This window comes from Nannospalax galili, unplaced genomic scaffold (genome assembly GCF_000622305.1).
Source record: "Nannospalax galili isolate Female #2095 unplaced genomic scaffold, S.galili_v1.0 scaffold550, whole genome shotgun sequence".
Taxonomy (NCBI): domain Eukaryota; kingdom Metazoa; phylum Chordata; class Mammalia; order Rodentia; family Spalacidae; genus Nannospalax; species Nannospalax galili.
The window spans coordinates 584,485-606,356 of NW_008329138.1; the positions used below are offsets into that span (position 1 = coordinate 584,485).

Below are 21,872 nucleotides of genomic sequence, written 5' to 3' on the forward strand. Positions count from 1 at the left end.
AAGAATCAACAAAGTCATACAATAAGTAATGTTTATGTCCATGGAAAACAGAACAAATTATTTTAGTAGAGATCAGCAACTTCATACTCTGAGGCCCTTTGATCCTGATTTTGTTCCTATTTTGGGGAACATGAGAAAGCCATGCCACTTTGCTATTTAATTCTTATATAAAATGTAAGGACAGATAGTATGTGTCTTTGCACATTAATAAGTGATGATAACTTAAGACCTATCAAAATGAGTTTACACTTGCAGTTTTTATAAAACAGAATGAAAATATGTGGGGATATTTACTATTTATAAAAACAGATTGGGAAATATTTAGTATTCCAGGAGAAGTACAGTATTACACACTGACAGGTAAATACAGGGACTATTACACACTGATAGGTAAATACAAGGACTTTTATGCACTGACAGGTAAATTTCAGAAACCTTGGGCCACTTTCCCTGGATTGCACTAAGCCTATGGAAAACTGTCTTTTGGGGATGATTTAATGTTATTAACCCTGAAGGAAAAACCTGAGAATATTTTAGATTTTCCAGATTTGAATATAATTTAATAGTATAACTATTTAAATTTCCATTTGTGATAATAGTTATACCTAAATGCTATGATTAATGAATATTTTTTCTCCTACACGGTATCATGACTGCCCTCAGACCAATGGTAAAGCCCAAGATTGTCAAAAAGGTGTCCAAGAAGTTCACTGGGCACCAGTCTGACCGGTATGTCGAAACTAAACAAAAATGGCAGAAGCCGAGAGGTATTGACAACAGGGTGCACAGAAGATTCAAGGGTCAGATCCTGATTCCCGGCATTGGTTAGGGGAGCAACAAGTAAAGAAAGCATATGCTGCCCAGTGGTTTCTGCAAGTTCCTAGTCCACAATGTCAAGGAGCTGGAAATGCTCTGATGTGCAACAAATCTTACTGTGCTGAAATAGCACACAATGTATCCTCGAAGAACTGCAAAGCCATCATTGAAAGAGCAGCACAGCTGGCCATCAGAGTCACCAACCCCAATGCCACGCTGCGCAGTGAAGAAAACAAATACACGGGTCACATGCTCTTGTTATTTGTGCTTAAATAAAACCATAAAGCCTGCCAATATATAAATGAATGAATGAATGAATGAATGAATGAATAAATAAATAAATAAATAATAAATAAATAAACAGGAAGTGTTGGTAAAAATAATTTCTGGAGCTACATCTTTCAGTTCAAGTTGTTTTCAACATTAAAGTTTTACATTGTCGCCAATACTGTGATTATTGATAAGTATCAAAATCAAACTGCAAAACTACAGATTACTTGATGAGACAATAAATGACATTCATTTTTGCTTCCAACACTTTAAAGTTGGAAGACTTCGTGTCTTTGTAATAACAAACTAGTGGTATATAATAGGTAAATGTTCCCTTGCCTATGATTCTGGATAAATCTTTGGCGAGGTTCTAGAATGACATTGACAGGACCATACCTAAGTTACTGAAGGACTGGGGAATTAACAATTTCTGTTCAAGTCACAAACACACCCTTTAAAGCTTGGGTATTTGGGGTGGGGTGATGATGGACATCAACTATCATTATTTTTTGTTGGATGCAAATGTCATCAGCTAGGCACCATATTCCACTACATGTCCCGATAGGCATCATATCACCACTTCTTCTCCCCTAGAGAAGCCTCATTCAACACCACACCAACAGATCCCTGCTGTGGTGCTTCTGCCGCAACACTGGTGTTGCCGTTGGCACTGGTCTTTGTCAAGTACAGTGACAAACGAGCAATATTTAGGCATACATCGTACCCCTGAGTACTCCAGTTGGGTCTTATCTGGACTCAGAATTTTTTTCTTCTGTTTTTGGCAGTTCAGAGAACTTTCCAGTACAAGTACTATTTCCTAATCCTCCTAGCCTCTTTTCTTAGCAGAGTAACAGATACAGGGAAAAATAACCCTAAAATTTAAAAAAAGTATTGATTGAAGAATTTTACACAATATATTTGATCATATTCAGACCCTCTCCCCACCCTTCACTCCCAAATTACTACCCCTAACTTCATATCTTTTATTATTTTTTGTTGTTTATTTAAAGGCCCATCAAGTCTAATCTGATTCTCAAGTGCTCTTGGGTGTGAGTCTATCCCTTGGCTCTAGTCAGCCTTCACACTAGTAAGGAAAGCTGACTCTCCCTCTCCCACCACTCATCAAATTCCAGTAAATGGATCCTCAACTAAGGTTGGGCTTCCTGTCCACCTCCCCGATCCATGCTGAACCCATGTCTGACTTGAGTTTGCCCAGATCTTGTGCATACTGCCATAAGCTCAAAGAGATCCTGTGGAGTCTAGTAAGCACTCCTCGTACTCATCTACTACCTCTGTCTCTTACAACATTTCATCCCCTTTTCTGCAATGATCCCTGACACTATCATCAGGGTCAAGAACCTGTGGCTAGACAAACCAAAGACAATAAAAGAACACCTACAACTATCATTCTGCTAAATAAACATGGTGTTTACTTGACCCCTAATGACTTATTGTTATACCTATAGATCAGTGCATTACACAGCTCTCACCAGAGAAGGTTCTTCTTGCACCACATGACAATTAACACAGAAACTTATAAATGGTCAGCCCGCACAGACTAGAGATTGGAGTGCTCAGGCCTAAAGGGATCCTTATATTGCTTCCTCTCCTCCCAAGGCTCAGGGATCATTCCCTCCAAATTTTAAGTCTTTTTTCTGTATATTTCCTCCCTTAGAGGTGTGTTAGAGTCTAGTCACTCTCTTTCATTCCTAACGCTAAGTAAAGCATAATTTTAAAACTTTTTCCCTCTATGCTATACAATCCCTATTGCTTCTTTTCTTTTACATATAACATTTTAAAATACATTTAAACATTTAAAAATATTTAAACACATTGAAACACATTGAAAACATATTTACACATTTTAAAATAAATTTCTTCTCCATATAACATTTAAAAATTATATGAATTTTCTGGGCATGGTGGTGCATGCCTTTAATCCCAGCACTTGGGAGGCAGAGGCAGGAGGATATTTGTGAGTTCGAGGCCAGCCTGGTCTATATAGTGAATTCCAGGACAGCTGCTGGGGCTAGAGGGAGACCCTGTCTCAAAAAGACAAACAAATTGTATGAATATGAAATTCTAGATTGGTAATATTGAGAAATACAATGTAAAACCCAACACCCAATTTCCAGACTCCCAGTTCTATCTGAGGAAAATTTCTAGAAGATTCTTCAGGAGGGCAGTGTGACCTAAATTATTAGCTATTATTTTCTGTACTGTAACATGAATTACTTAAAAATACTATAATTATTATTTGTTTGCCTTTACTTAAAGATACAAAGTGAAATGTGAAATGTTTTTTTCATAATGCAAATTTATAAAACAAGTAAATATATTGAACGTAATTGTATTTCTACTCAATAAAATAATAGTTCAGAGCAAATGCTTCCTCCCCTTCCTGTCCTGGCTAACATCTGACCACCAGAAGGTTGTGATGACTGACATTTCCCAGTCTCTACTAGCACTGCCAGCAGTGAGATGCCCTCATCTGGCATTTACAAATATGATCTGATGAAGGTCTGGAACTTCAACCAAATCTTTCATGAAAATTGCCAACAAATGATGGTCTAAATTCTTCTAACGATTATGTCCTAGTCTCTGTATCTACAGTTCAGGATGATGACAAATGGCAAAATAGGGTAAGGGGAGAAAGACACCACTGTCTGCGGAACTGACTGGACAATCAGTCTCCATCTGGTGCCAGACTGCCTGAGATAAGGCAATTATGCTAATTTCCCAGTTTTGTAGTTCCACTTACTGAGAAAATAACTCTATTACTGAAATCAGCAATCCTACTTTTCTCTGTTCTTTCCAAAATATACACAGCTAGAATATCTTGAATAACATTCACTTCAAAATATAAAACTCATTTATTTTTATTTCATTTTCTCACTGCTTTTAGAAATAAAAATTGGGGCTAGAGAGATGAGAGATGGCTCTTCATTTAAAAGCACTTTCTGGTCTTGCAGAGGACCCAGGTTTAATACTCAGCACCCACATGGTGGCTAACAACTCTCCATAACACCACCAAGGGATTTGACTCCCTCTTCTGACCTCTGTGGGCACTGCACAAAATATGAGCACTAACATGCTTACAGGCAATACACTCAAACACACAAAATAAAATTTAAAAAACTAAAAAGAAATAAAAATTATCTCAAATGTTTACTGTATTATTTCCTTTTCCTTAGTCTTTGTCATCACAGTCTAAGTGTTTTGTTCTTGTCCCTGTGGTGATGACTTATTGAACACTAATTGCTTAGTATTATGTGATATAATTAAATGAGTGAGACATTCCTTTTTCCTATCATGAACAGATATTGATCTAGTTAGTTATATGTACTATATATAGATAGATTATATACTTACGTACAGCTTATATGTACACTATTTTTAAAGGAAAGTATGGCATTATGCATTATTATATAATTATTGACAGTATGTCCTCTAACCCACCTGTCTCTGGTTTAAGATACTGTGAATGATTCAATGGTCACTTCTGATACCCTGTTGTAATGTCATTTCAGGTGAACAGAAGAATGATTGTATAAGGCAAATTGTTTACATTCCTTTAAATGAATTAGTTATTCACAAATCATTAATTATGTATAACATTCACTTCCAAATACACTCATTTACACAAACTGTTAATTATGTTTCTGCTGGCAATTTATGGCTTGTTTTACATACACACACTCACACACACACACACACACCACACATATACACACACATATCCAGTCTCACATATGCACATGTCCTGAATTAAGCAGCCAAAGTTTTCACTTGAAAACAGAAGGATTTAATCCAGATCTCTGAAAGCGAAAAAGCTCATGGTGAACTCCATTACAAAAGTCACAGTATTCTGACATAAAATAGAACTTGACATTTGGCCTAATTATACTTTTCAAGTCTTTAATAATCTGCTTATCATTATGGATATTTAAATAAAGAAACTATTCTGATACCTTTTGCCCTTTTGCTGTTTCTTAGTCTTCTTGAAATTAAAAAGGAAATTAAAGTTGGTTCAACTAAAAGTTTTAAGAGATAAATGAATAATAGATAAAAATGCAAAACTTTCCTTCTAATACTTTAGAGTAAGGTTACATTTTATATTGATAAAATATTACACTTCTCCAAATACTGTAAGAGAATAAAAGTGTAAAAGAGTATGATCTCTGCAGCTTTGAATTTTGGATGATTCAATTCTACTTGTCTATAGAATTTTAGGGTTTTCTTCATCTTTTTAGAACATGTGATTTAATATTTCTTAAATATATTTGCATAAATAATAGTATAGATTGCCTGACAATAGTTACATCATTGGGTTTGGCTAAAATGCACAGGGAAATATCTCACTTATTGTGTTAGGCACAGACCTGATATAGATTAAAATACACAATGCAAATTAATACAGTCAATGGAGATTAATATAGCCAAACACAGATCAATAAAGCTTATGCAGACCAATACATATGTAAATGCATAATTATATGATTATTTTAAATTTTCAGATTTTGTTTCATACTTATTGAAATGATACTTTTTTACATTATTTTTCAAATTTTAGTTTTTGGTCATCAATATATTCTTCTGTAGCACAAAAGTATTTTGTAAACATTCCAATGTGATACATTGCAATAAAATTAATAATTTTTGTATATAGCTATTCATGAAATGTTTTAGGTAATTAACTCCTAAAAATTCCTTTAAAATATTTATTTTTTTATTAATTTTTTGCGTATTTCATACAGAAGAGCTTGAAAACTCTCAATCATCTTTATACCCCCACTGGCACACTCCCACAGCCTCCTCCCATCCAAACTTACTGGAGCCCATATATTCAGTTAACCCTGTCAGGCCTACTGGGTTATCAGTGTCCTCAGCCATTCCCCAGTTCAAGCCTTTCCACTAAGTCTAGTCAGCCTCTCTATGAAATGCCCAGGCCTAAGTGACACATCTACAGTGCAACCTCTACTGCTAAGACTCATAGAACAGAACAGGGATAATGAAGAAGACTTAAGAATCTCTCAGTTCTCAATAATGAAGTTTCCTCATGCAGTGAAGGACCAGGAACACAACAATATTTATTTTTATTTTATGTTTTTGAGTGTGTCGTCTTCATGTGTTTAAATGCATCCATGTCCTGCAATGCCCACAGAGGACAGAAGAAGGCACCACATCCCCTGGAAATGGAGTTATGGATGGTTGTTAGGCACCATGTGGATGTTATGAATTGAACCCTTCATCTTCTGCAAGAAAATTCAGTGCTCTTAATAGCTGAACCAGTTCTCTAGCCCCCTAAAAATTCTTTCTATAACAAAATACTCTGAAAGGAAAGAGAAATTTGCTAAACATCGTTGGGGTCAACTAAGGTAAGATTAAAGAGTGATTTTATTTGTGGAGTGTAAATCAAATATAATTATTTTGTCTACATTATATTTAAAACTTCATTAGTTTTAATAAGTAGACACAATAGATTATATCTACAGTATGTATTGCTTTATTCTACTTTGAGATGAAAACTTAATTCTTGCCCTGGGGAACTCATCTATTTTCATGGTTTAATTATTTAGTGTCTTCTTACATATGCCCACACTAGTAGTAAATTATTGGCTGTATTTTGATGGCTTCTAATTTGACCTTAATAAGAAAGTACACATTAAATTCAAACATTAAAACTCATTCTTACCATCCTCTCCAAACATCTGAAGCAATACCTTGACTAGGTGCATCATTTGATCAATGACCCCTTATGTTCCTCTCCTTGTGAATTATCACCTTAAAATTATAATTGATTTCTCAGTCAAGATGCCTGAATAGTTAAGATACATCAAAATTATTTTCAAATTTTATTCATTAGTTTTAATTGAATATTTGTGATTTTCATATAATATGGCTTGATGGTGTTTAGCTCCCTTTCCTTATCCTTGCCTCCTGGCACTGCCTCGGCCCTATTTTATGTATGAACATATTATATATTCATACACATACATATATACATATATATTACAGACTACAGAGTCTAATTTCTTACCCCAAATGTTCTACATGTGGGTCCATCAACTGGGCCGACCAAGAGTCCCATCCCTGTGAGACACTGTCTTTCCCCCTCCCAGTAGTCATAGAACACCCAAAGTTCCTTAGGTTGGGATTTCTTATGCATTTTCCCATTTCGGCTGGGAGATTTTTCTGGTTTGACTTGTGCATGCTGTCATAATTGCTGTCAGTTCCTGTAAATAACTGAACAATTTTCTGGAAGGCTCTGTCTCTTTGTGGCCATCCACTCCCTCTGGCTCTTAACAATCTTTCTTCCTCATCTTCCACAATGATCTCTGAGCTTTGGGAGGCAGAAGTTTGACATAGGTGTCCTATTCAGGGATAAGTACTCTGCAGCCTCTTGGACAATTGTGGGTTTCTTTTTTATAACCATCTGCTGCATAAGGAAAAATCTCTGGAGAGTTGAGAGCTGCAATCATTGTATGTGTAGATGTTGCATTGAAGATGTGTCATTTTGGGTTAAGCATCTCACAGACACTTATTTTCTGCATTGACCAGTTCTGGAACTCTGTAATAGGCTCCATCTACTTGGAAAAAATACAACTTCTTTGATGAGAGAGTGAAAGTTATTTAAAATAAAGTAAGGAATTATGTTGGTCTAGGGATGTGGCAAAAGCAGGTTTTTCTCTAGAATATATGACCTCTCCAGTCATGTGTGTTTGGCTATGTTTGCAGTACCATACAAGTGTTTCCTTCCACTGAGCGGGCCTTAACTCTAATCACATTCTAATTATTCAGTTGTTGATTATCCCCAAGATAAAAGTTCCACTACTTCACCAATAGGAATAATTTTCTGGGCCAATCATCAGTTTATTAGGCATTACAGCTGGGTAGAACCATTGATTGGTTTTCTCCATTGAAAGATTGTACGGTGGCCTCTGATACCATGAGAGGTAGTCTTCAGGGAGGAGGCTTCCAGGTCAGTTCCAACTGAACTGCTTCAAGTCCTGTGTTTGAAATGTTATCGCTCTTCAGCTGCAGAGATGTGTAAGTCAATAAATGTATTAAATCAAATAAATAGATATTAAGATGGAAATCACATGTAATCTCAATAGAAACAGAAAGGCCTTCAACAAAATATCCAACATGCATTCATTATAAAAGTCCTAGAGGGAACTGGACTAGATGACACATACGTCAACATAATTAAAGCTATATCCAACAAACTCAGTCAACATCATTCTAAATGGAGAAAAATTTGGCACATTCCCATTAAAAATCAGGAAGCAGAAGAGGCTGTCAGCCATCCCCACTCCTTTTCCATGTAGTGCTTGAAACTCACTTATTGCTAGAGCAATAAGGCAAGAGAAAGAAATTAAAAGTGTGCTAATTGGAAAAGAATAGTCAAATTATCCTTATTTAGAGATGATTTATTATACATAAGAGATCCCAAAATTTCCACCAGAAAACTTCTAGAAATGATCAACACTTTCAGCAAAGTAGCAGGTTAAAGTAGCAGGTTATAAAATCAATATACAAAAATCATTAGTCTTTCGATTTACAAATAAGCAATCAGAGAGAGAGAGAGAGAGAGTGTGTGTGTGTGTGTGAGAGAGAGAGAGAGAGCGAGAGAGAGAGAGAGAGTAAAGTTTAGAATTTCTAACTAACTTTGTAGCATCCCAATGCTAGCAGCCATGCTCTTTTCTTGGAATAATTTTATATTTTAAGCCTGATTATAACCTATGCATTATTTCAATCCAATAACTACTAGAAACGAGTTCTTTAAAAATAATTTTTAATTGAATTTTTGAAATTTCATACAATATATTTTGATTCTGTGTGAGAGAGAGAGAGAGAGCGAGAGAGAGAGAGAGTTAGCTCATGGCACACTTCTTTTGACAATAATCTCAAAATAATCAAGGCAGAAACCTAACCAAAGACATTAAACACGTAGGCAATGAAAATGTTAGATCTTTGAAGTGACTGAAGACCCAAGGAGATAGAAAGATCTCCTGTGCTCATGGATTGATTGGTAGAATCAACGTAGTGAAAATAACCATGCTACCAAAAGCAATTTACAGATTCAGTGAAATCCCAGTCAAAATTCCCATGACATTTTTCACAGAAATTTAAATATCAATCCTAAAATTTGTATGGAAACGCAAAAGACCCTGGGTAGCCAGCGCATTCCTGAACACAAAAAGCAATGCCTAGGGGATCACCATACCAGACCTCAATGTATATTACAGAGCCATAGTCATAAAAACAAAAACAGATTTGTAGACCAATGGAACAAAATAGAAGACCAAATATAAGTGCACACAATTACAGTCACCTGATATTTGACAAAGGTGCCAAGAACACCCACTGGAGGGAAGAGAGCCTATTCAACAAAAAGTGCTGGCAAAATTGGATCTCCGCATTTAGGAGAATGAAATTCGACCCATACTTATTAGCCTGAAGAATGGTCAATTCTAAATGGATTAAAGACCTCAAAGTGAAGCCTTAAATGCTGAAAGTATTAGACTACTTAGGCAGTACCCTACAAGATATAGGTTCAGGAAAGGGGTTTCTATAGCAGACATCAAAATTATTTTAATGTGTTTTTTCAAGCATTTGTTCTACCAATTACTCTCGTTTCACTTATTCTTCTTTTATTTTAGTAGCAAAATGGCTTCCTAAATTAGTATACCACCAATTGAGTTCTCTTAGCTATATCAGTTGAACATTCATCAGATTATTTCTGAAACTCATTGTGATCAGTATCATGTTCAATTCATTTGAGTCTGTCTGAAGTGCCCTGAGTTTATATAACTTTACATCGCTTTTCTGATATTTTCTGTCCTTTCATATAATAGATAATTAAAAAAAACTTAAATGAGCTTAAATTCCAGCACTTCAGAAGCAGAGTCAGGCTCTCTGTGAGTTTGAGGCAAGCCTGATCTACATAGCAAGTTCTGGGTCAGCTGCACTACAGGGAAACCCTGTCTCAAAAAACAAAACAAGCACAATCCTAGATGAATAAACACATTAATGAATAACGGGATGCAGCTTTCTTTTCAGTTTAATTCAGTCACACCAAAGATGTGAGCATATTACAGATAAATGTATATGAATTTTGAAATTAAAAAACACCTCATGTCTTACTCTTACACCTTTGTTTCATGTGCCCACATCAAATATTCGTTAATAAATTCTGCACACAGTAAAGCTTCAATTAGATGCTATAGTCTTTCCAACGCTGCTGGGAAATTCAAGCTTTGTATCAGTTTGTGTGCTTTCACCTTGGTCATTGTCACAGTCCTCCTTGAAAAGGTGTCTGTATAATTGGAATTCTCTATGTCTGCTACTTCTGTGATTTCATACGGATCTTGTTGTTATTGTTTGTTTCGGGACAGACCTTATTTTTGCAGTGAAACCTTACTTCTGCCTATGGAGACAAGGAAGTTCTTGAACTTTTGGTCTTCATTCCCCCGCTGCCCCCAAGGCTCTAGGTTCTGGGATTAAAGGCATAGACCACTATGTTTAGTTCCCTATGTAGTCATGTTAATAATAATTTCTTAAATTTTTTTCTTCACATTAATTTCACTATTATAAAAATGGTCATTCTCAACTACACAGTGAGTATAAGGCTAGCCTGGGATACAACAAATACACATGAGGACCTTCTTTAAAAGCAAGCTCTCTTTAAGATCTTCTATGTCTGATTCATCCCCATTCCCAGATAAGTCTCAACTATAATCTTCATTTTCTGCTTTGACTTATTCTTTTTTATCTCTAGAATAACACCCCACCACGGATAATTTTGAAAATGATACTGAGCTGACATATTACAGAACCTTGATACTGTCTAAGATTCCCAGAGGCCATGAACCTCAAGGGGCTATCTAAAGAAGGATCTGTGGCAAAATGTGAAACAATGATTTCCCTGTGCTTCTACGTTGTGTTTGCCCTTGAGTTGCAATGATGTGGTTTTGCTCAAGTAAAAATTCTCTTAGGAAAATAACATGTTGATTGTCCAGGCCCAGCCACTCACACCAACAGAATATTAACCCCTGAGGGTGTGATCAATATGGGTTTTCCAAGGCATGTGTCCCATGGGTTACTAATTGTCAGGGCTCTATGTCATCCTCCAGGCAAGCACAGAACCTCCTGAAACTTGGGCTCTGACCAGTGGAAATAACACCCATTCCTTTCTGTTCACAATAGAAGGCCCTTATCTGTACCCTCCAGGATGTGTGTATATACTGTGTATGTGCATGCATGTTTCCAGGTATGGAAACCTGGGTGTATTAATGACTATTCATGTGATATGTATGTGGGTGTGTTTGTGGAGGCCAGAGCTGTGACATCTGGTGTCCTTCTCAACTGCTTTCACCCTAGGTACTGAGGCAGGGCTCCCCTATTGTACCAAAAGCACATCAATTTGGCTAACCTAGCTAGCCAGCTTGCTCAGGGGAACCCTGACTGTGCTTCCTGTGGACTAGAAACATAGGCAGGCTGCACCACCCAGATGGTTTTAATGTGGGTGCTGCGGATCCAACTTCAGTTTTCCCACCTGTGTAGCAAGCACTTTACCTGCTGAGCTAAGTCTCCAGAATTCAGTATCAGTTTTAAAACAATGGTATTACACTTGTGTCAAGGAGCTCAAATATGTGGAAGTCAGAGCACATCTTAAGGGAGTCAGTTCCCTCTTTCCACCATGTGAGTCCTGAGGCTCTAATTCAGGTTGGAAACCTGGCTGTAAGTGCTGTTACTCATTGGCCCATCTTGCCCCCAACCCCGACCTCTTGCCCTGGGAATATTGCCACTAGTCAGTTCATCCATCTAGACAAGTCCTTAGATTATTAGCATGTCTTCCATTTCTCCTGTCAACTTGTTTTTTTTCAGTAAAGGCTATGCATGAGTGGATATTTCTTACACTGATATTTCTAAAAGTAATTTCCACTATTCTGCGTTCCTTCTGCTTACTATTTGTTCTCCCTAGCCCTAAATCGACCTACCTGTGCCTATACCATTTTTCGAAGTAGTTGTCTCTTTTTACTTCCATTAGACTACATGCTTGCCCAGGACAGTTTCTGTGTTGCTTCCTACTGCAGAAGTTGACATCCCCTTCTCCCCTACCATGCCAGAGCTCATGGAAATGTTCTTCTGACACATGCTCCTCCACTGACCAGATTCCCTTCACCTGGGTCTTCATGAAATCCCATCTCCTCCGTGACCTTTAGGACATTTTCTGGGGGATTTTGATTTTTAACTACATGGCTATAATTGCATCAAAGGGACTCTGTGGTAAATGTTCACTGTATTTTCCACATTGATTTTGATTTACAGAGTAATAGTAAGCATATATTAATTTGAGTTTTGTCAATTCATCGTAACCGAATACACAAAGACAGGCCAATTCCTATTCAGTAAAACTCTTCTTTTGTAAAAATTAATATTTTTTTCTTATTTTTGAGCATTTTGTATATGAGTATTGTCTACTAACTCCTCCCATGTCCCCTCAATTTCTTTTTTAGTTAGTTTTTTTTTGTTTCTTTTCTTATTGAGCTTTTTAAATTTCATATATATCCCACTCACATCCAGACTCCCTCCCCCATCCATGCCTCCCCCTGTTCCCCCACCAAATCCTCTGCACTCTGTCATACATGCTGAGTTCTAATCATTCAGGTGTTTGAACCCAAATGTCCTTCAGTGTTAATGTGTGCACTGGAGTCTAGTCCGCCCATCCAGTGGTCCTATGTAAGTCACACTCTCCCTCACCCCACAGCACTCAGTCTCAAATAGTTCTTCTTGTGCTGGCCCGCCACCTATTTCTCATTTCTCCTTTGGGACCTGTTTAATTGAGCTGACATGGGTCCCACCATTGATGTCACTGCTGCCACAGGCTCACGTGAGCAAGCTTCCAATGGCCTGGAGGCCCCTACCTCCCTGTGTTCATGAACCAGCCCCAGTTCTTACAGTCTTTCCACCTCCAAGTTCTCCCTCATTTGTGGATTGCAGCACCAACCTTATATGTGAGTTTATAAATTCTGATATAACATCAGGAGCCAGGTAAAGGGAAAGCACACATGGAGATAAAGGAAAAGAAGAACCTGAAAGGGGGATAGTAGGGAACAGATGTTACCTGAGGGAGGTGGAAGAAGTGGGAGTAATCAGCAGCGAGGAGATGAGGGAGGGACGTGCAAGGGACGTTCTCAATTTCTTGTCCTCTTCTTTATTATTGTTAGACACACACATACATAATGCTTTGAGTCCATTTACTGGTATTAGTGTGTGCCTGTGTTTAAGGATGCCCACTTGTGTTTAGATAAATTCTATATGAACCTATTCCTGAAGAGAACTGATTGTCCCTCCCTCAGCATCCATTGATTGTTCGTAGGTCTTTATCTTGAAGTGGGAGCCTATGAAATTTCCTCATCCACCTTGACATGTCAGCTGGTTCTGTCACTCTGCAGATCAGGTTAGACTACCATACTGTGGAGATTCCTCTGGTGCAGCTTCTCTCTCATGTCTGGAAGGCATCAACTAGCAGTTGATGTCTTGAGACTCTGGCTCTTGCATTCTTTTCTCCCCTCTTCTGAGATTCCCCAGTCTTAGGTGTAGAGATTACCTTATAGTGTATCACTTAGGGATGGGCACCTCCCAGGCACTTGTTCTCTATATTTGAACAGTTGTGCAATGTAGGTAATAGTCTCCATCCATTGCAAAAGGAAGCTTCTTTGATGAGTAGTGAGAGGTGCACTGGTCTACCAATATAAGGATATGAATTTAGATTACAGATTACAGTAAGAGATGTCGTTGGTTTAGGGAAGTGAAAGAAGTAGGTTTTCTCTAGGACCTATGATTCTCTACCCATTTATTCTTGGCTGTGTTTGCAGTGCCATGCATGATTTCCCTCCTAGTAAGCAGGCCTTAAGTTCATTTAGAATCTGCTGATCACCCACAAAATAAATTGCCGCTAATGTGCTGATAGAGATGGGTTACTGGGCCTGTCAGTTTTTCATAGGTCTTTCCGATGGATAGGAGCATTGATTGTTCTTTTGTTTTTATCCCTTAGGAGCTAGCATAGTATCTTATGATACTCCAGGAGCTAATACTCAGGGAGGAGGCTTCTAGGTCAGTTCCAGCTCTACTGTTCCAAGACCTTTGTCTGAAGTATGTCCCTGTGTTTAGTAACAGGGACAATTACCTTCAAGTTCTAGGAGACAATTAAGGGCTGTAATAATAGCCTGAAGTATTTTGGGAGTCTCTCAGGCTACACTGACCAACAAAGGATGGTTTCCCATGGCTGCTACTGTGATCTTTCTTATATAGCCATCAGCTATGCACATTCTCTTTTAATAAATAATACACATTCCTCTTTTAATAAAACAAACATATTTGCAAATAAGGTCACATTTGAATGTACTAAAAATAAGATATCAATATGTTTTGTTTCAAGGACACAACTCGGTTTGTAACAACTGTCAAGTAATGGGACTGATTTCCTTGCATAATTTAAAAGCTCCAGTTACCAGCCGGGTGTAGTGGCGCATGCCTGTAGTCCCAGCACTTGGGAGGCAGAGGCAGGTGGATCTCTGTGAGTTCAAGGCCAGCCTGGTCTACATAGTGAGTTCCAGGACAGCTGGGGCTACAGGGAGACCCTGCTTCAAAAAGACAACCCCTCCCAAAAAAAGCTCCAGTTACCACCAGTGAAGTTTATGAAGAATTTTGAGACTTTCCAGCAGAAAATATAAATGCTGTAGACCTAACAGATGCCTCCGTAGTAGCTCAGGATTCCTTGGGATAAATACATTTCCAGACTCAGAAACGTATGTGGATCCTAGCACAAAATCCTTATAAGTGACTATGTATCCAGACATAACTATAGGAACCAGAATAATGAAAAGGAACCAGGGAAGTAAAGGAAAAGAAAGAAGTTGAGAGATGAACAGTAGGAAACAGGTCTCCATTTACTAAGGGACAAATGGCTCAGTACATTTCCTTTATCTAGAACCTTTTTGAAAATAGGTGTGTTCAACATTTTATCTGCCTTGGTGTTTTATGTGGAATAAATGTGAAATCAAGGATTGTGTCAGTAATATTTCCTCCTCAAATTCTTACTAATCACGTTTTTCATATTTATTCCATAGTCGGATAAAGGAGAAATCAAGCTGAACTTGTGAAGTTTCCTATAAGATACAACTTTATGTAAGTCTAGAAGACACCAAATAAGCACTGGCTGTGGAAAGAAAGGGTAAAGTAATAAGAGCCTCATGCTAACAGTAAATGAATAATGTCTATCCTGCTTTCATTACGTTTGTTCCCTGTGACAAAGATAAAGTTAATTATTCAGAGATAGCAAAGAAGTCTGTTTATTGAATGTGACAAGCAAGATGCAATTCTGGATTGCAGTATATTGTTATATTAAAGATCAAGGAACTTTTAATGGGTATCAAATACAATTTTTAATTGAGCCCATTTATTACACAGGTGAGATGTGTTGACGATTCCCCTAAGTCAAAAGCTCAGAAAACATAACAATTAAAAAGTGAATTTAATAAGCTGAGTCTTTTTCCCTTAAATTCTCTTTAAATAAGTTGTGTTGAACAATTACAAATTATTTTTGTTAAGAGCAAAAATTGGTGTGTCAGCTCCATGTTTGCTGTTCCCATTTTTATCCTCTTCCCCCTTGACCTCTAGCTAATTTCACAGTACCCAGTCTTTACTACAAAGAGCTTATTGATACACTGTCTCTGTGCCATCTGAATGAAAGACTTGGTATTTGCTGTCCAGATGCTTCCCCTTCCTGACTCCATCTGCATGGCTGGCCTTGTCTTACAAACCATCTGGGCTTGCTGCTGTACTGTCTACTTTCATCCAGATGTTTTGTCATTGTGTGGACAAAGCATGTGGCATTGTCTATAAAATGTAATTACAGAAAAATAAATAACACTGCGCAAGCAATTCAAAGAGCAACATATTCCCTCACAGTGAATCTCAACAGTTTTTACATGGCAGGATAAATTTTCCTACATATGTTTTATTTTTAAATTTCATATTTTAACAACTAAAAAATAACATGTTCTTCCAATTTCAAAGGAAATTTTCAATATTTTAACAAATTTTAGCAGAAAAAAATCTGTGCTTTCATGTATTTTTGCATTTACTGCCAAGTGTGGTACTATACACCTTTAATCCCATCACTGAAGAAGCAGAGGCTGACAGATTGCTGTGAGACTCAGACTGCCTGGGATGTTCTACATAGCAAATTCTAAGCCAGTTGGGTCTACATACTGAGACTCTGTCTCAATGAAAACAGAAAAGTATTTTACATTTAATTATAATTAATGTGTCAACTGCAATAAATGTTATATCTATTCAAATTTGAATTGAGAATTTTAATAGTAAATTAAACTCACTATACTAAGAAAAAGGCCTTAAATTATGCTCTAAACAAACACCTGCTATAAAATTGTCATAGAATACCAATTTCAGTAATTATTTTCTCATATTTCAAATTCAGATTTTCCCCCATGGATTCAGCACCCATGCACCTATACATCTGGTACATTGCTCTGGGAAAAACAAACATGCTAATACATCTGAACACTATGACAACTAACATCTCTAATTAGATTAACTTTAAAATCCCAATATTACTTAACATATGAAGATTCTATGTTATAGAAACAAACACTCCAAATGTAAAGAAGAAGGCAGATACCAAAGGCAGATACCATGGTCAGAAGATCTCATGGTCAATTCCAAATTCTACATGTTATGTGCCAGTCCATGTGCATCCCTATGAGTCCAAGGTAGATTTCAGCAAAACTTCTCCAGTAGGTGGCCTGAGTGTCCCCCTCACTTGCATTAGTTGGATCTGGTACAAAAGCTTACCTTTGAGATCACATCTGAAGGAGATGTTGGGCATAGTGGCATAAGTCTGTTACCTCAACACTAAGCCTGAGGCAGGGGGATCCTGAGGTTATCCTGGGCCTCATATTTAGACCCTATTAACAATTGTAAAGATCAAGATGGAAGTTGATTTGGAACCCCAGTATAGGAAGCATTCCTGAAAGAAAGTAGATGTGAGGGTAGAGAAGGCAAGATATTTAGATCAAATCGAGAGGAGTAAAGATAAAATGAGACAAATTATTTGGCTTCAATTACTTAGGGATTATAATAATGAAACTATGTTACAGTATTTATATTTTGTCTTCTTTCTTCTCTGGTGTTGTGATAAATACTCTGACAAAAGTAACTTACAGGGGACAGGGTTTACTCCAGCTCACAGCTCAAGGCTGCAGTCCATCATTGTGGAGGAGGTTACAGCAGAAGGAGCTTGAGGCAGCTGGTCACATTGCATCCACAGTGACGAAGCACAGAGCATGGATGGCTGCTTGCTTCCTAGTGCTCAGTTCAGTGTCTAGTCTTGTACATTCCATGATCCTCTGCCTAGGGAACCATGTCATCCATGGAAGTGGGTCTTCCCACATTAATTAAACAGTGTAATCCCTCACAGACATGCATAACTAACTCAGACATGCCCCTAACTCAGACAATTCTAGATTCTGTGTAGTTCATAATTAATACTACTCATTACACACTTCTAATAGCAAAATTAGAATTCCAATTCAAACATACATTTTGCTCTCCTATTGAAGAATGACATTCTGTAGAATCAAGTTTTTTTCACTAAAGATTTATTCATAAAACTCTAATCTAAGTTAGAAATTCAATTAGATGACTCATATTCTACTTAAAAAAAAAACTATTTAGTGTGGTACTGGAGAGACGGCTCAGTAGTTAGAGGACCTGGGTTCAGTTCCCAGCACCCAAGTAGCAGCTAACCACTGTTCATAACTCCAGGTCCAGGGGAATCTGACATCGTTTTCTGACCTCTGTGGGCATTGCATGATCCAGGTGCACTTACATACATTCAGGCAATATACTCATACACATAAAATAAAAATATTAAATAAAATATTTGTTCAGGTCCAGAACGCAGCAATTTTCCATGAGATGACTGTGACTCTAAATTTATAGATCAGGTGTGCTATTCTCAGGAACAAAATCAGATTCGTGGTTCTCATCTTTAGCATCTGCACCTGCCTGGGCTTCCAATTTCAGTTAAAGTTAACTTCTAGACTTGTAAAAATGGCAAAGTCTGTGAGAATCTGATTATTTAAATAAGTTCACATGGCATGGTTTATGTCATGGTAATATACTGAAACAAATATATAAACCAAAATCAAGGAAATTCACAGTTACCTACAAAATCTATCAGATTAAAGACCAGGAGATGCTGGGCATGGTGACACACACCTATAATTTCATCCATGAAAAGAATGAGCATCCCTGAGGCATGAGCATCTTGAGTTTGAGGCCCTTCTGGGCTACATACTTTAACCCTATTGGAAAAGTAAAACCAAACACCACTCTCATATGTGTATTTTGTGAGATTTTCCCATTTACCTAAGGTCTTATCATCACTTTCCCTATCCACTGATTCATCCCCAAGAGAAAAATCATACATCAAAGGAAAGGTAAAACACTAAGTTTAAAGAGATTCTGCATTACACTAAGATGTTACGGATTGCAAGCATAATGAATTATTTTCTAACTGCGTAAAATGGTTAGTAAATATTCTAAGACAAAGCCCGTGGACTGGGCAGTACTAGGAATAAGGAAAGTCTACGGAGATGGGCATGTTCTCCTAGAGACTCTGGAGTCAGTTCTCTGATGGAAGTCTGAGAGTTCTGTCACATCACTTTACTCTTAGAGACAGTAAAATACCTAATTCTCATTTTGAACCTAATTATTAAACACTTTTATTCACCTAAAGTTTATGAAGTCTCTACTGCATGTCAGTTGGTTTCAATCCGAGAGACACAGAAGAAGAGAGGCAGTTATAATCTGCAGCAGACCCAAATTGTGCTGAGAACCAAATGGATAAAAGCAATAAAGTGGGAGCTGGCCTACCATAGCACCCTACATCTTGCCCAGGACTCAGGGCTCAATGTAAGAGAAAAAAAATTATTGCTCTTGCTTAGAGACAAGGATTTATTCATGTGTAGAAAAATCTTACATAATGTGGATAACAGAAATAAACATCCCAGGAACAGTCTAAGTTTAGTTCATAAATAAGGCTGCTGGTGGCTATTTCCCATAAATTTATTGGTTAGTGTTTTCACAGCCACATTTAGCTTATAATTTAAGTTTTAGTCTCACAGTTTCCATGACTCATCAAGATAATATTCATAAAAATATTTTTTGTTAATGGAAAATAAACTCAATCTTATTTTTGTTTTCTGAGACAGGGTCATCCTATACCAGTAGATGGCCTGACCTGAAACTTATTATGTAGAAAAGTTTGGCCTGGACCACACCCCTGTCTCTGTTCTCTAAAGTACTGGCATTAAGGATGTGCACCCCCACACCGGGCCTAAGATTCTCAATCTTAATGAAAACTTAATGTGTTTTTAAAAATGTTTTCATTCCATTTTCTTTCTCTTTTTTATTTTTATTGAATTTTTTGTGAATTTCATACAATATATTTCAATTGTATTTAGAATGCTATCTATCTGCCCCTACCCAATTTAAATTTCATATCTATATATCTACTTCTATCTATCTACAGAAAAAGAAAGAGAGAGAGAAAGAGAGAGAGGGGTCTAGAGAGTCAAATTTGTGTCACCCAAAGCCATTCAAGGTGGGTTCATCCACTGGTGTGCATGGGTTAACTTACCAAGCATCTCACCCTTAAAGAAGACTGACTCTCCCTCTCCCAGCAATCATGATTTGCCAAGTGGTCTTCTAGGAGAAATGAAGTTTCTTACGCTCTTCCCATGTCTATTCCGGGAATTTTGTCTGGCTTGAGCTTACATGGAACCGTGTATGCTGTGAATTCATATGAGCAAGCGCCCAGCTATCTGAAAACTCTTTCCTTATGGTCATCTACCACCTTTGGCTCTTAAAATCTTCTACATTTACTTCTGCAATGATTCCTGAGCCTTGAGAGGCAGGAGTTTGATATATGTGTCCTATTTGGGGACAAGTGCTTTGTATCCTGTTTTTTGTAAGTTTTCCAATTGTGCTCATTTGACAATACAGTTTAAAACATTTCATCTATTTTCCCACAAAGGAATAACAAAAATCTCCCCATCAGATTCTACTCAAAGTACTGCTTGATTAGTAAACTCATTGTATGCTTCACGTTCTAACTATAAAGGAGTTTAGAATGCACCAAAAATAAGACAGGGTTGCCCACAAATCACAGAGGTTTTTGCTCAAGCAAAATTAGGGAGCAACAGTTACAGAAGAGGGAAACTTACAAATAAGGTCCGAGCAGTCACTCGGGGCCTGATGTTATTTATTTGAGACATCTGTCCCTGACACAGAACAGACACGTGTAAATATTTGTTAAATGAGCTACTGCAGAAGAGTGCATTGGTCATGTGCAGATCTGACAGCATTCAGGAAAAGCATCCGAGAAAGGCACCTAAGAAGAGAGAGCACCTTGGGAAAGTAACAGCTTTCTGACATCGAGGAACTATGACAGTACGCTCAACAATAAATCAAGGATGGGAAAATAGAGGGTGTGCTTGGTTGTGGGCTCCACAGTAACAATGAATCACAATCTGAACGAATTGAAAATTTCTGGTCTTCATTTCTTTGCTGAATAGATTTAGTTGTCAACTTGATATACCTGGGTAGAGAGAGCTTCAATGGAGGAATTTCCTCCATTGTGCTGGCCTGTGGCCATGTCTGTTGGACATTTTCCTGACGGTTGAGTGATGGCGGAGAGCCCAGCCCACTGTGGGTGGTGCCACTCCTGGACAGGTGGTCCTGTATTGTATAAGAAAGTAGGCTGAGCACGGACCAGGGGACCAAGCCAGCAAGCAGCTTTCATGCATGGTCTGTGCTCACCTCCTCCCTCCAGGTTTCAGCCCTGATTTCCTACCTTGGGCTTTCTCAATGATGAACTGTGACAGGAGATATATAATCCAAATAAACCCTTTCTTCCCCAAGCTGGTGTCGACTAGAGTGTTTTGTCACAGTAATTGAAGACAAACTAGAACAATTTATCTCTGAAAACCCTAACTTGAGCACACTGCAAAGAGCAGTATGAGAAAGGAAGGAGGGCACATTGTTCAAAACAGTTTCCACTGTCACACAGACATCTGCAGCACCTACAGCAACAGGATGAGAATACGATGAAAAGTATTGGCTTGAGAAAAGGGGGAGCCACCAGCAGGTTTCCCTCCTTCTTAGTGCTGTTGGGATCCATGCATGACCAATGCGATCATTTTGAGTAACTCAATTTGTTTTTATGTGTAGGGGTATATTTATTTTTATTTTTATGTGTATTATCTGCATATATGTAAGTGCACCTGTGTCGTGCAATGCCCATGGAGGTCAGAAGAGAGTGTCGAATTGCCCCAGAGCTGGCACTATGGACGGTTGTTAGCCTTCATGTGGGTGCTGGGAGTGAAACCTGAGTCCTCTGCAAGAGCAGTCAGTGCTCTTAACTACTAGTTCATCTCGCCAACCCCCTTCAGTATCTCTTTTAACAAATACTTATACATGTGACTGCTCTATGCCAGGGATGGATGGTTAAACCAAGAACATCAGGCCCTCAGTGACTGCTTAGAAGTTATTTGTAACCAAATGCTTTTCAAAGTTTTCTTCTCTTCTTCTGCAACTTAGAGATATGGACAGTCATCTACAATGCTTTAAGTTCTTAACTTGCATTTTTCAAGAACTGATGCAAAAGTGAACATCTGCAAACCCAT

General features: G+C 37.8%; 1 pseudogene; it reads left to right on the top strand.

Moving 5' to 3' along the window:
* Positions 1–649: 649 nt before the first annotated feature.
* Positions 650–1,092, top strand: LOC103734177 (annotated as a pseudogene).
* The last annotated feature ends 20,780 nt before the right edge of the window (positions 1,093–21,872 follow it).